The 13764-nt window shown below is 39.9% G+C and overlaps 1 protein-coding gene and 1 long non-coding RNA gene across 21 annotated transcripts in view; one reads left to right on the forward strand and one right to left on the reverse strand.

Moving 5' to 3' along the window:
- The window catches only part of LOC308068801, a 62328-nt gene extending 49773 nt beyond the window's left edge, over positions 1-12555 (forward strand). Inside the window, exon 2 of the long non-coding RNA XR_013930135.1 lies at positions 11726-12555. This is a non-coding gene — a long non-coding RNA (uncharacterized lncRNA). The remainder of the gene's footprint in view (positions 1-11725) is intronic.
- Positions 1-13764, reverse strand: part of TENM2 (teneurin transmembrane protein 2) — a 1028597-nt gene that overhangs the window by 100268 nt on the left and 914565 nt on the right. The window lies entirely within an intron of this gene.

Here is a 13764-nt window from a genome sequence, read left to right on the forward strand (position 1 = left end):
CATACTCGACTCTTACTCCTGCCTGCACACATTACATCATGGAGTCTATCGTATTTGCTCAGCACACACTGCTCTTCACTGTCTAATTATGCTAACTGCTGCTACTGCAAGTCATAAAGGTGAGCCATAAAGAAAGGGGTCAAATTAGGAACACTTCTGCTCCACAGCTACGAAGACGTGGGGGCACAAACAATTCCTTTGTCCATAACTCTCCATTTCAAAAGTCCTGTTTGGGCTGAGATTGACAAATTTTCCCAAATCACTGTAAGAAAGATAGTCACTTCAGTCCTGCTCTCTTTACTTGCCATGGTGTAGAGGATCTGGAAGTCAGTGATCAGAAGACAGCTTGTCCTGAAGATCTAGAATAATCATGAGTGGCAAGTTTCTTGGTGTCACCTTCCACACCCTGACAAGTTGTAGAGACACTGTCCCTTTATCTGGACTTCAACACAAAAGTATCTCTCAAGAACAAGCCACCTGTATGTGGTGGTTAAGCCTGCAGTCCCTTTGTTCAAGTCCACCACAGAAGGAAGTAATACTGTTAGATGCAAATTCTCTACATGCTTCCAACCCATTGCAGAGACTCAGTATTATCATTATTAACGGTTGCTCAGTGTGGATTCTCCAGCTGCACTGGGACACACTAGCATATGGCTTGCTTTTGCCCATCAATCTCCTCATCATGCTGTGATAAAGCTGCATAGAAGGAAAAGGTCCCAGGAAAGCTAAATGAATCAAGTAGGCAGTAGACAGTTTCTTCAAACCACATTTGTTCAAGTAGTTATAAAGACAAAAAGTTAAGAGTTGACTTGCAAGCTGAATACAAGTGAGGAATAGCTTTTTTTTGTTTTGTTGTTTTACAGGTCAACGTGGCACTCAACACCTGAAAGGACGACTGTTCCGCAAACCTCTCCTCTGGAGTCAAAACTCAAATGAAGGCACTAACTCTATGTTAACAGCACAGTCCCCTGCAAGAGGGACTGAGCAGAAATAAATACATTAATAAAATAAACAAAAAAAACCCCAAAACCAAAAAACCCCAAGCAACCACTCTAGACCTAGCCAGGTACAGCTATTGGAGCCACCTGCTGTAAGGGAGCTTCTTTCCTCGCCTTGCCCCGAAGTCTCATTAAGGAATGGGCAATTGTGGTCCAGCTAAAAGAGGTGTACATCTGCTATTTGGAACTGGTCTATGGGAAGGCCATTCTTAGCTCCCACTTTTGATCTGAATTTGCTGGGTTTAACTTCTGGGACACCAGAGACTGGCACAGCAGAAGAAAGATTACTAGATGGTGCTGGGTCTTGGGCTAAAGAGCTCCCACAGTTTTTTAGTTCTCCTGTACTCTGCTATGGTGCTTCAGGAATCTAATTAAACCTGAAAGCCATGCCACAGCTTTTCATTCCTCTCTTCATACTTCTACCAGGTCAGAGGCCTTGCTATGGTTCATAGATCTATTCAGTCCTTGTGAAGCTTGTACATAAGTTGAACAGTAATCTGCCTTCAGTGGTCTGCCACCGCAGTACACATCGCCAAGATGTTAGTGACACCAAACTGACTTTAGACAAATGAGACAATCTGTCATTTAACCTTAGGGACGAAATGAATATAGTTAAGATTAAGACACTTGCAATGTAAAGCCACAAAGTTTAATCTACAACCCTCTGCTGGGGCTATTCTACAAACTATGTAACGGGAACATCACCCTGAGAATACGAAAAATGACAGAGGTTCTCGGTCAGATTTTGGCCTTTCCAAGATTGTCATGTCAGTAAGACTGCAGGAGAAATATGTAAGCAAGAATGCAAGCAAATGTAGGTTGTAAGAAGCTGGCTTGTCATTGCTGTAAATAATCAGCTCTCCATTAATGTTTCTGCTACGGGTTTATAGGCTGTCCCAAGTGAGGAACAGAGACAGAATCAAGTTGCTCTTCCACAGAAAACAGAAGCAGGCAGTCTAAAAAGAGGTCTGCTACAATTACCATATTGCTGCAGTGTGAGACCCAAACCAGTCCACTCCAATTTTACATCCAGGTGGCTTCAATTAATGGGCAAACAACTCAAGAGTCATTTTTAGTTCTCATCTTGGACTGGTTATTTTCCCTATGTGAAGTGAGTGGCCCCTATTCCAGGACAGGACTGACTGGTCAAAGCCTGCTGAAGGAGTGTGAAGGAAGACTGGTTTATGTAATGAAACAATCAAGGCCCATCACATTTCTGTGGACAGACACGTTTCATAAAGACAACCGCATACTACACACCAGCACTGTCAAAAAGTGGATAGAGGTCTTCAGGAGTAGTTATGGCAACGCTCAAGTAAGTTAAACACAAAGGTGCTTAACAAAAGTTAAGCTTCTGAGTAAATCTGAATAAGCACAACACTTACTTAATTTTTTATGTAATATTTAATTTTAATATTTAATCCTAAATGTGGTTTTAATGATGTAATTCTGCCCTTTGCTGTTAGTCAAACAAAACCAGACTAAGTTCTTAACATGGGTCTCAGCTGATCAATGGATACTACAGACCTTTGGGTCCTGTAGGATGCACACATTTAAGACCATGAGTTGAGCAGGAAAGACCAGACAAACATCCTTCTAAAAGTTCTCTCTCTAAAGGATATCTTTGGATAGGTGTTTTGGAGTAATGTTAATATTCCCTGATGCATGAGGAAAGGTGATTTGATAACAGCCTGTTACACATGGACTAGGAGGGGAGATGGTAACGGATAATGCCCAAATGGTCTGGCATCAAAAGCCACCATTTTTTCCAGTGACACTTAACCCACAAGCATCCCAGCTGCAGTCTGTGTACACACTCCTTTTACCCGCCCTTATGGTATTCACATTTACATACTCACCAGAGGTGTTCTTCTAGAGCATGACAAGAAACCAGTAAAGGATATCTGAGGAGTCAAACTCTTGGAGGCTGTTGCAGAACTTGGTTTAGTTACACAGCTGCTTGGTTGAGAGGCCTTCCCCTGCTACTTGAAGTTCCAAACAGGATTTGAAGGCAGAGTTCTGGCTTGGTTCCTCTTGCTGTAGAGCAAACATTACCCTGGTGCAGAGAGAGTCCTGTACCACTAGGATCTAGGCTGTCAGTTCTCTACTGCAGACTTTTTTTCAGTTCCTCCTCATAAAATAGACAAATTGGTATACTTCTCTTGAAAGTTATTTGAGTTTCTGGGCACAAAAATATGCAGACTTGACAGGTTTTTGAACTTGCATCTGCAATACTTCCCTGTCCTGGACCAGGTCACAAGCAATGACCTTATATTGGTCTTACTTTGCAGGCAGTTCAGATTTACATCTAAATGTAACTTTGCAAATGGGGCATAAGAAGGTTAGCTTCCTTTGTGACAGCTACAGGCTTGTTCAGAACTCAGATAAGCTGTCAGGAATCACCCCACTGCAAGTCAAAACTTTTCAACGTATGTCCCACAGAATTTTGTGGTGAGATGCTAATGGCTGGTTGGTGAGGGGAGTCACTGCTCTGGGTGGACAAAATTGCATCAAGCCTGTTGGGGTACACTATCTTTCAGTAAGTACCAGAATGGTTGTATCCATAATGCCTGTAAACCCCGATCTTGCATATAAATCAGATTCTTCTTACAACAAGTTGGCGTGCATAAAAGATGAGCTTGACTGCCTATTCACAATGTAAGCAGTAAGGAAAATTAGGACTGAGTGTTGAAGTGCAAGTTTTAGGCTGCAGTAACAAAGCACTTGGACACCATCTAAAGTGCCCTTACATCACCCTAAGTACTGCTGTTCCATCAACCAATTTTAACAAGATTATCTGAAAAGTTAAAACTCATGGAAGAACTTTCCCTGACTGAAAACATAATTAGACAGATTTGTGGAATGTAATTCCACAAAAGCTACTAAACACAAGGAGACATCATCTACTGTAGGAAGTCCTAACACAAGTTATCCAAAAGCATTTACTGCAGAAGGAAAGACAGGTACAATTTTTACTCTTCCTCAACTACTTGCTGTATGCCACCATCAGAGCTGAAATCCTGGGTAAAATGGAATTTTCATCTGAGCCATTACAGCTTCACTTATGTAATATAACCTCTATACAAACACATTCAGAAAAAAAACATTCCGAAGACACACTGTTTATACTCCCGCACACTAGATATATTCAGCTCTTAATGAACTGTACAGAACTTTGTCAGACCTAAGAGAAATAAATACTATTTTCATGTGTAGATGTTCCTCTTTAGGAGGAGGAATTGAGTTTCAGTCCTGAAACTTTTGCTAAAGAACACAGATTAAAAGAAAAGTGCCTGCCAGCATATGCACTTACAAAACTGCATAACGATCACCTGTTCTGTACATGTGGTCATGTACATCTGGTTGATCTAGTGTAACTAGTATGATCCAGCAGGGGAGGGTATGCACTAATGCTGGCATGCATAGCACTTGTGGAGGTTTACATAAAGTTTGCTTGGGGTCGGGCAAAAACTTGGTTCTACTTTCAAATATGTGGGCGTGGTTTGAGTCTTCTCATCAAGAATAATTTCCAGATTTTTTGCGTCTGGTTTTGCTCAAACAATTCTTCTCCGTACTTAGTACTGCAAGTCAGCCCAGCGTCCCTAAACTTGGGGGAAGTCATTATGTATATGAAACAGAGCAAATGTTTCTCAAGTCTTTAGTACAACCATATTAACATTCTATAGCTGTCTCTCAAAACCCATCTGAGCCTACAGACTGGGCAGTTTTGATATGCTGTTTGGACAGAGTTGTACAAATTCCTAGTTATATAAAAAAAGTGAAAAACACACTAACATAATAGAAATCAAGTTCTTTGTTTCACTGACCACCGGGAACTGTACTGAAGACAGATATAGGTCAAACTTCTTACCAATGAACCTCACCAGTGAACCTCCTGGGTGCAGCTCCTCTAGGGGATAATTAATTTAGACTCTGTAATAGCTCACACTTGGACTTTGAGCAGAGATTAAGCTGCTACTGCTGAGAGATTATGCATGATTTTGCCAGTATATAAAGAAGATGGATTACTGTTTATGACAGTCTAATCTGAAACCAATAAATGAATTCCAGGTCTGCTCCAAACTGGAGGAGAAATATAGGAAAGATCCAAACCCAATGTAATCAACAACTGCCTGGTTCCAAATATCTCAAAAATATGTATAGGATCACATTGTACTAGTGTTTTTTCTCTTTTTGGCCTTTATCTTGGTGACACATATGTAGCATTTAATCTACAAATGCTACTTTCCCTTCGATAGACAAATTAGATTAACATGTAAGCAGGTGAAGGTGTATTTTACTGATGTTAGAGCTGAATTGTACTACAATTGTTTGCCAAAGTCCTGAATAACTTTAGATTCACTCCAAAAGCTACAACCAGGTCCTTGCCTACAGTCAACCTTCTAAAGTGAAGTTATACCTATCTGGATATAAACAATCTTAATTTCTAAATGGCTTAAAATCCACAACACTACTAAACCCAAAGGAATTGCAAACATCTGAATTTTAGAAAATCTGCCCAGTTATTTAAGTCGTTAATTTCTGACAACCTGAATCAAAATGTGGGCTACAGACTTTACAGTATCATTACTTTAAATAAAACAGTACTGAGACATAACAAATACATCCCTTGTTATACCAAATGTTTTCCTTTAAGGTATTTCTAAAAATTAGGAGATGGTAAATATATGAGTACTCTTTAAAAATAGAACCATTTTGTTTGACAACACTTTCCTTAATATTTTATGTTTAAACCTCTTTTAATCAGTTGGGCACACATTTCACTACTTGTCTGCATGCCTATTAGCTTTAATTGGAGTTGATTTATGGATATGGAAATCTGAAATAACTTCTAAGAGCACTCCACAGTTTATGCTGTTTCACTTTTACTAGTTTATGCTATTTTTATGCTACTTTCCTGGCAAGAAGCTGCCCCACCTCTAGACAACTTAGCAAGAAAATCATTCTGGAATGGGAGATTGAATGAATCCAGGACCATTTTCTCTCATCTGTTCTTTATCCCTCACAGACGTGATATTTGCATGGCCAGGAAAAATGGTGTTTGACTAGATTGCCTGCTCTTCTGAGATCACTAACTTCCATCAGGCTGAAATGTTTTTAAGAAGAGTGACAATTAGGAAGATCTAGAACATCTTTTAGGTTGCTCTAAGACCTTGTGCTTTTCCAAGCAGAAGTCACCTTAGAGAAATTCACCCAGAAGCAGAAGAATGAACAACTATGATTAAGTGTTACTAACATTATATGCTTTATGTGTTACTTCATGAACTGTTTACTTTAACTACAGACCACACAAATAATTTAAATGATTTAACAGTAGTGTTGCTCTATGGTTGCAGGCACCAGGTCAGTATTAAGATGAAATGTACAGCCCTTCATAGTAGTCATGCCCTGCAATCCTTACTTCGGTTGCCCCAACCAGGGCCTTGCCAAGCTCCCTTGTCTAGCTCTGTCAAACTGCACATTAGTAAGCAAGAAAGAGATTCACAGAAGAATTTCCAGAAGGACAAAAAACCCATCAGGTGTGTCAAATCTCTGACATTCAGAAACCATTTGGGGAAAGCAGCACACGCTGACTTAAGCACTAAAGTATGGATGCTTTAATTAATCCGGGGTGAATTTAATTGCTTTAGTTAAGTGGAAATCGGGTTAAAAATGATGCAGAGCATGCTGGGGTGTGTTAAAAACATGACATATAAGTTGGATGAATCGATAAATTAAAAGCGCACAGATGTTTTAATTAAACCCAGGAAAGTTAACGAAGATCACTAGAGACTTTTAAGGATATGATTAATTCAATTCATTTAAAATACCTGTAGAGCTAGGGGGATGCCTCCATTTTGGGAGTTAGAGAAGTTCTCAATCAATAAGTATTTAAGCTGTTCTACAAAAAAAAATGGCAGGATTTTTATAGAAGTGACTGAGAAGCATTAATTGCACAATGAATATTTACATTCTTTTGAACACTCAGCAAACTTTTGCTTTGGCCAAAATTTATCAGAAAGGTCATAGTTTTTCTCATAGCCTTCAGAGTGACCTTATCCGTCAAAAAGACAACACTTGCTGTTCCCTCTTCCACCATTCTGCAAAGTGCCTATTTCCATTAGATAATTGCTTTGCTTACAACTATTACACAAATATAAGAAATATGAATATGTTTTCATACACTATCTAGCAGCAGTTTCCAAAACCACAGCAAATTTTTAAGATTAACTCTTTGGGGTTGGTCACTTGGTACAAGAAAATTTTGTTTCATGAATAGACCCCTATAATATTTTTAATAACAATGACAATGCAGTCTGTAAGAATAAAAATTAAGCAAATGTCAGATACATTTGAACTAATTTAGTAGTGGATTGAAAGGGCTGAAGTCCCATTACTACTAGCACGAAGATGAGCTTAGGTTATCTACATAACCATCAACAAAGATGTTCTCCAAAGATACTGGAGTCCTGAGGGGGGAGAGAAAAAGGCCACCATACTGTCTCACTGGAAAAGCCACAGCTGAATAGAAAAAACATTTTCAAGTGCTATAAAACAAACTACAAATTGGGGACAGACAGAAAAGAGGATGTTTGAGTTCAGCTAGACACTTGAAAAATCAACTAGCTGTGCCAGGGTTCAAATGTCTTGAGGACTTTCTCTTGTCAGTACATTCTGGATTCAGCACTTTGTCAGCCTGTTTGCTCCCCCTCCACTACTGCAGAAGCTCTGTGACTATTACTACCTGTATTACGGGAAAGATTGCAGTTCTCCATGCAGTACACTAAGATGATTTGCAGAATGGAAGGTTGACAGGCAGCCAATCCAGTTAGGGTCCTCTCTATCTACTATGTCATTAAAGAGCAGCATAGTTCAATTTTTTTTTCATATACATCAGTGCATCCAGGGAAATGGAAGTTACCCGGCACCGGTTCTGGTTTACCACAGGAGAATGTGAGTGATCACTTTGTCATATATTTTGTGCCTTTGAAAAGAAAGAAAGAAAGAAAAAAAAAAAAAAGGAAGAATTCCTTTCAACTCTTTGCATGATACATGGCACTAGAGGAAAATGTTGATGGTGGATATAAATGTCCTGAAAACACTGCTTTGCAAACCAGAACTATTTTTCTGTGGGAACTAGTAACAGAATCAGAGCTGTGAAAATCCTGCATTAGAAACAAGCAGTGAAGCTGATACAACTACTAGAACATGCAGACATAGATTTTACTTTCTACCAACAGATGGAAATAAACAGATGTTAAAATCAACATGTCATAGAGAAAACCATGTAGATCTTCATTTGTATGTCTTGATAACTTCATCACTAGAAAAACTGAGGAGAAAGGGAAAACTAAACCATTTCAGAGGTTTCAGTAGCTATCTCAGTGGAAAGAGCCAGTGAGGAATCAAAGAGATAATGCTTCAAGCTCACAAAAAGCAGCACTATGGACAAACACCAAATACCAGCAATATCTTCCAAACATATGTGTTACGATTCATAACAGAGAAGTACTAACAGCATAAAGTAATTTATGCACCCAGAAAAAGAAATGAATGAAAAAGTGAAATATTTCTTCAAATATTTTTGGTAAGATTTTACACCATTCCAAGTGAAAGGTGTAAAAACTATTACTTCTCTGGTAATGGTTTAGCTCTGGCTAAACAGCAGTGCAGAAGGTGTAGGATTGCGCCCACAGGCTGCAGCATTCAGGGTATTTAAAACCCAGACTACTCTGGTCTCATTTTAGTTACTGCTGTTTGTCTTTTTGAATTTACCAGAAAAGTTTTCAATCATAATGTGTTTAATTGCACATTTCCACATTAGCTGCAGATATTTAAACATTTTTCTATGTTCAAATTAGAATCTTTTTTGTTTGCCTGAGAAAGGGAAGGGCCATGATAGCTACCTGAATTTAATCTCACCCAAATAGGGTCTAAATATAGGAAAAGATCTAAATTACAGATTCAAATCTAGATATAATATAGATATGAAAAAAGTCATGCATGCTGAAATTTGAAACTGTGATTCAGGGCTGTTTCTGTTATTCAGGGATGGCAAATGTCTAAGGATCTCTTAACAGCTGTATTTCTATAACATGATTTACAATACTACTTAATCACAGTTGCTTCAATGACATTTACCATCATCGCAAGGACTCCAAGATGATCCCAACACAACTGCAAAGACAAACTCTTTGAACTTAATAAAATAAACAAATACCAGTACAAGTCCATGGAGACAATGCAATCCAGAAACAAAACATAGATTGCAACACAATTAAATAAGCTAACCAATTAAACACAAAAACAAATTACAAAGCATACATCACAGTAAGCACAATTCCGCTCAGCAGAGTATAGCTAGAGCAAAGAGATTCTTAGCCACCAATGGAAGTATTATAAGATTAGAAGAAAAAGTTTTAGCTTGTCAGAAACTCAGCCGCACAATGCTTTGCGTCCTGCATGTATTTGTATGCACGTCCACTGCCTTGCTGCACTGGGAACCTTTTGAAATATTCTGTTTATTGGAATCCCATTGAAACAGAAAATATTTGTGCAAATGGATGTGCTGTTGCTGCACATGTATAAGAGGGGAAGAAAGATAAAGTGAAGTAACTGATAATACAGCAGGCTTTGAAAGCAGCTGTGAGAGATCAAATGAATATACCCAGCTTTTAATAACTATGAAAATATTACTATAATGCTGTTGAAGAAAAACCCATTAATAAGATTTTACTGTGTTTCCATATGCTTTCCATCTTGGACATAAGCAAAGCAAACTACCTTATCATACTAAGCCAATAAAACTTGGTTCCAGCTGATAGGCCTTAGCTACAGTACTTGCCTCTGGCTCTGTCCTTGGTCTTGGTGTTGGCAGGTTGGGTAATGAGTCATCAGATAAAGATGTGCTAGTGCTCACTGAAATCAGAGACTCATAATGACTTACGTGCCCATTTATTTCACCTATCATGTTTTGTCCAGCAGTGGCATTAACAACTTTTCTTAATTTTTTTCCTTCTTCCTTCATTACTGAATTCTTCAGCGTTCCCCATCTTTTTCTTAATCCTTTTAGCTGTGTCTTTGAAATTCTCTTCTACAGAAATAAGTCTATCTTTTTAGCTGCACCACTATCCTGCATGCTCTTTGGGAAAAGAAGTCATACAGAATTTCAAGTTCATATGCTGCAACGTGCATTTAGAAACATATGAAAGGGCAATGTAATGCACAGGCACAAATCTGGCTGTACGTTTACTGGCATTTTAATATACAAAACAAATGGTAATTAAATTGCTATACTAGATGTAAGTATTTGGTATATTTAACAACATTAAATAAATATCTTAAAAAAATGTTAAGGCATTTTTGCTGCCCTGTAAAGGCACGATTGTAATATACAGAGGATGGACATGCTTCTAAACAACAGGAGCATCCCCACTTGAAATTACTCAGGACAAGCTCTTCTGTAGATAAATTCTTTATAACTTTGAGTTCAGTGCTGGAATCAGCAGAAGCCATAAAAGCTTTAAGAATAATGAGAAGGTAGTTGGTTGTTTTTTTTTTTTTAAATCCATATTTTTAAAGTCTGTTTCCTGAAATATTTACAATGCTAAAAGTAGCTCCTGTGTCCTATTGCAATTTTGTAAATATTCCCTTACAAAGAATGAAAAGGATATGAAGGATCAGTTCTAGCCTGGTGCAGGCTAGGGAGTAATCTCAGAACTCTTACATCACCATTCTGTTACTAATAGCATTTCCCTTCCAAACATCTGCTAATCCTCACATTTAACCTGCAATGTACTACAGGGACAGGTACATATTTTTTAAAGCGTAATGAAATGTTAGGACACTAAATAACTGGTATTGTAACACAAATTTAAAAAGATATCTGTTGTAGAATTCTGGAGTCCACACTCCTCAGAGCCCTGATTTTACCTCTAACCTCCAAATGAGTTCACGAGGACAAAAAGCTGCAGACCAGAAATGATGGTTCCCATCACACTCCTTGCCGCAGTACTGACTGTGTGCCTTGAGCCCCTTTTGGAGCCCTGATCACTAACAAACAGAAAGAATTCAGCCGGTCACCTCTTCTGTTCTTGGCTCCTGTTTAAATTGCTAATTAGAAAGATTTAAGAGTGGTGGATTTTATGGTGGCTCTACTTGTCTACCTGACACTGGATCAAAGCTACTATCTGCCCAGTGGAAAAGGGTCGGGGGTGGGGGGGGTAGGGGGGCTGGTGGCCAGCTGGGCATGAGCCAGCAGCATGCCCGGGTGGCCAAGGAGGCCAGCAGCACCCTGGCTCATAGCCGGGACAGCGTGGCCAGCAGGGCCAGGGCAGTGCCCGACCCCTGTGCTCGGCACTGGTGAGGCCGCCCCTCCAACCCTGGGTTCGGGTTTGGGCCCCTCACGGCCAGAGGGACATGGAGGGGCTGGAGCGTGTCCAGAGCCGGGCACGGGGCTGGGGAAGGGGCTGGGGCACAAGTGCTGGGAGGGGCGGCGGGGGGAACTGGGAGGTTTAGTCTGGAGAAGGCTCCGGGGGGACCTTATCGCTCCCCACAGCTGCCTGACAGGGGCTGTAGGCAGGGGGGGTCGGTCTCTTCTCCAGGTAACAAGTGACAGGACAAGAGGAAACGGCCTCAAGTTGCATCAGGGGAGGTTTAGGTTGGAGATTAGGAAAAATTTCTTCACGGAGAGGGTGGTCAAGCATTGGAACAGGCTGCCCAGGGAGGTGGTTGAGTCACCATCCCTGGAGGTGTTTAAAAGATGTGTAGACATGGTGCTTAAGGACATGGGTTAGTGGTGGCCTTGGCAGTGCTGGGTTGACAGTTGGACTCAATGATCTTAAAGGTCTTTTCCAGCCTAAATGATTCTCTGATTGTGGGATCTCACTTCATGCAGGCAAGGTAGCAGCTGATAGATAGTAATGACTGTCAATCATTGTAAAAATAGGTTACATGTCCATTTATTTATTCAGTAATTACTTTAGGCAGAGCTGATGGCACAAAACCCTTTCCAGAGCATACTGCAGTTCCATGAAACTCTGAAAACTGAGTGCAGGCAGGCAAGCACTGCCCTGTACACAGAACTCACTTGAAGGCAAGAGAGGACATGATCAGTTTTCCAGGAATGAAAAATATCTGCTAATAAAATATGAGACTGGGAAAACAAGAAGAAAATTTATAAGAAAGGCATTTTAAGGTACTGAGTCAGAGAGGTGGCAACTGCTGGAGAGGAACATTGCCAAAGACAGCCTTGTCTGTTCAAGTATCAAAAATGATGCTTCCACCCACTGTGAGGGAAGATTTGAGTGACAAGCCAGGGCTGTGCTGCTGCTGCAACACATACATAAGTTGACACACATACACACATAAACACACAAAACCCAAAAACAAACCCACCCTGAAAGAGATACTAAGAGAGAAGCTGAACATGCTGATTTTTTGTCAACTGCAAGAAAGGATATGAGATGTGTGTGGGTGACAAGTCATGAGTGCGGTATTTCCAAAGAAAAGAACACCCTTCTTTTTCTTTCCTTTTTTTTTTTTTTTTTTTTTTTTTTTTAATGAGCACTGTGTAAGTGATAAGAGATGCTATGATTATGAGCACATAAAAAGCTTGCCAATAAACTTGTTATTTCTCTAATTTCTCTCAAACCCACTGCTTCTCTGCCCTCCCCTGCATTCTTGCTTTCTAATACAGCGGGCAATACCATCATTCTACCTGTCATTAAGGTTCATAATCTGGATGTTTTTTTGACTCGTCTGTTTCCTTGCCTCACATTAAGGCTTTGACAAAGTCTTACAGATTCATTCTGCATTGCATTTCTCTGTCAGAATTCTTGCCCTAGCTTTCAGCAAATAAAATCTACATTAAATCAACACCTTTTTCTCCACTGTTGATAAATTCAGTCTTCTGCAGTCATGTCTGTGTGCAACAGTGCTGCAAAAATCATGTTCTTAATCAGTTAATCTAACCTTCAGCTATGTGGCTCTTCTTTCCCAGTTCTGTTTCAGGTACTTTCCTCTTATCACATGGAACATGAACTTCATGCTCCCACTTCATTTACAGACCTGCTTCACCCCAGACTGCTTGCTGCTACTATTCTGACTTCAACCTCTCTGTGATTTACAATACTTTTGCAAGTCAAATTTAAAAAGGCTTTTCTGAGCTCTTCCCTATGCTCTGTCTCCTTCTGAGGGCCCATTTGCCCTCCATTATCCACACGATGTTATCCATCTGCCCCATTATCCCTCTTTAAAACTGCCTTTTACCACAGTGTTACCCAGTCACACTGCTAGTGTGTTTATAACACAGCCTATCCCATTTTTTCCTTTTACCTCCACATCTATCAATTGGTTCCCATTCATTCCCTTTCAGTTTGCACTAACATGGTAAATTCCTGGAGTAGGCACTGGTTTTATGTATTCTTTTTGCTTGTAAAGCACTAACCACAATAGATCAGTTTTAACAAATACTATTACTCACGACAATCTCTTCATAATGCCATAAACATCACATATTTCCCATACAATTGTTCCTCTCCTGCTCTTTTCTCTGCCAAGCCAATCTGCTTTGGGTACCATCATGTCTGATCTAACCCACTTCACTTGTCTGATCTATAATCTGTCATTGCATAAATTTTCAGTGAGTCACTTGAATAGTGCAAGACACATATTCACCAGTTTGATTGTGCCACAGAAGTCCCAAAGTGCTGCCTCACCACAGGCCCAACCTTTTCTGTCAGGCTCCCAACATGTGCAGGACAGG

The sequence above is a fragment of the Falco punctatus genome, assembly GCF_963210335.1.
Source record: "Falco punctatus genome assembly, chromosome: 8".
Classification (NCBI taxonomy): domain Eukaryota; kingdom Metazoa; phylum Chordata; class Aves; order Falconiformes; family Falconidae; genus Falco; species Falco punctatus.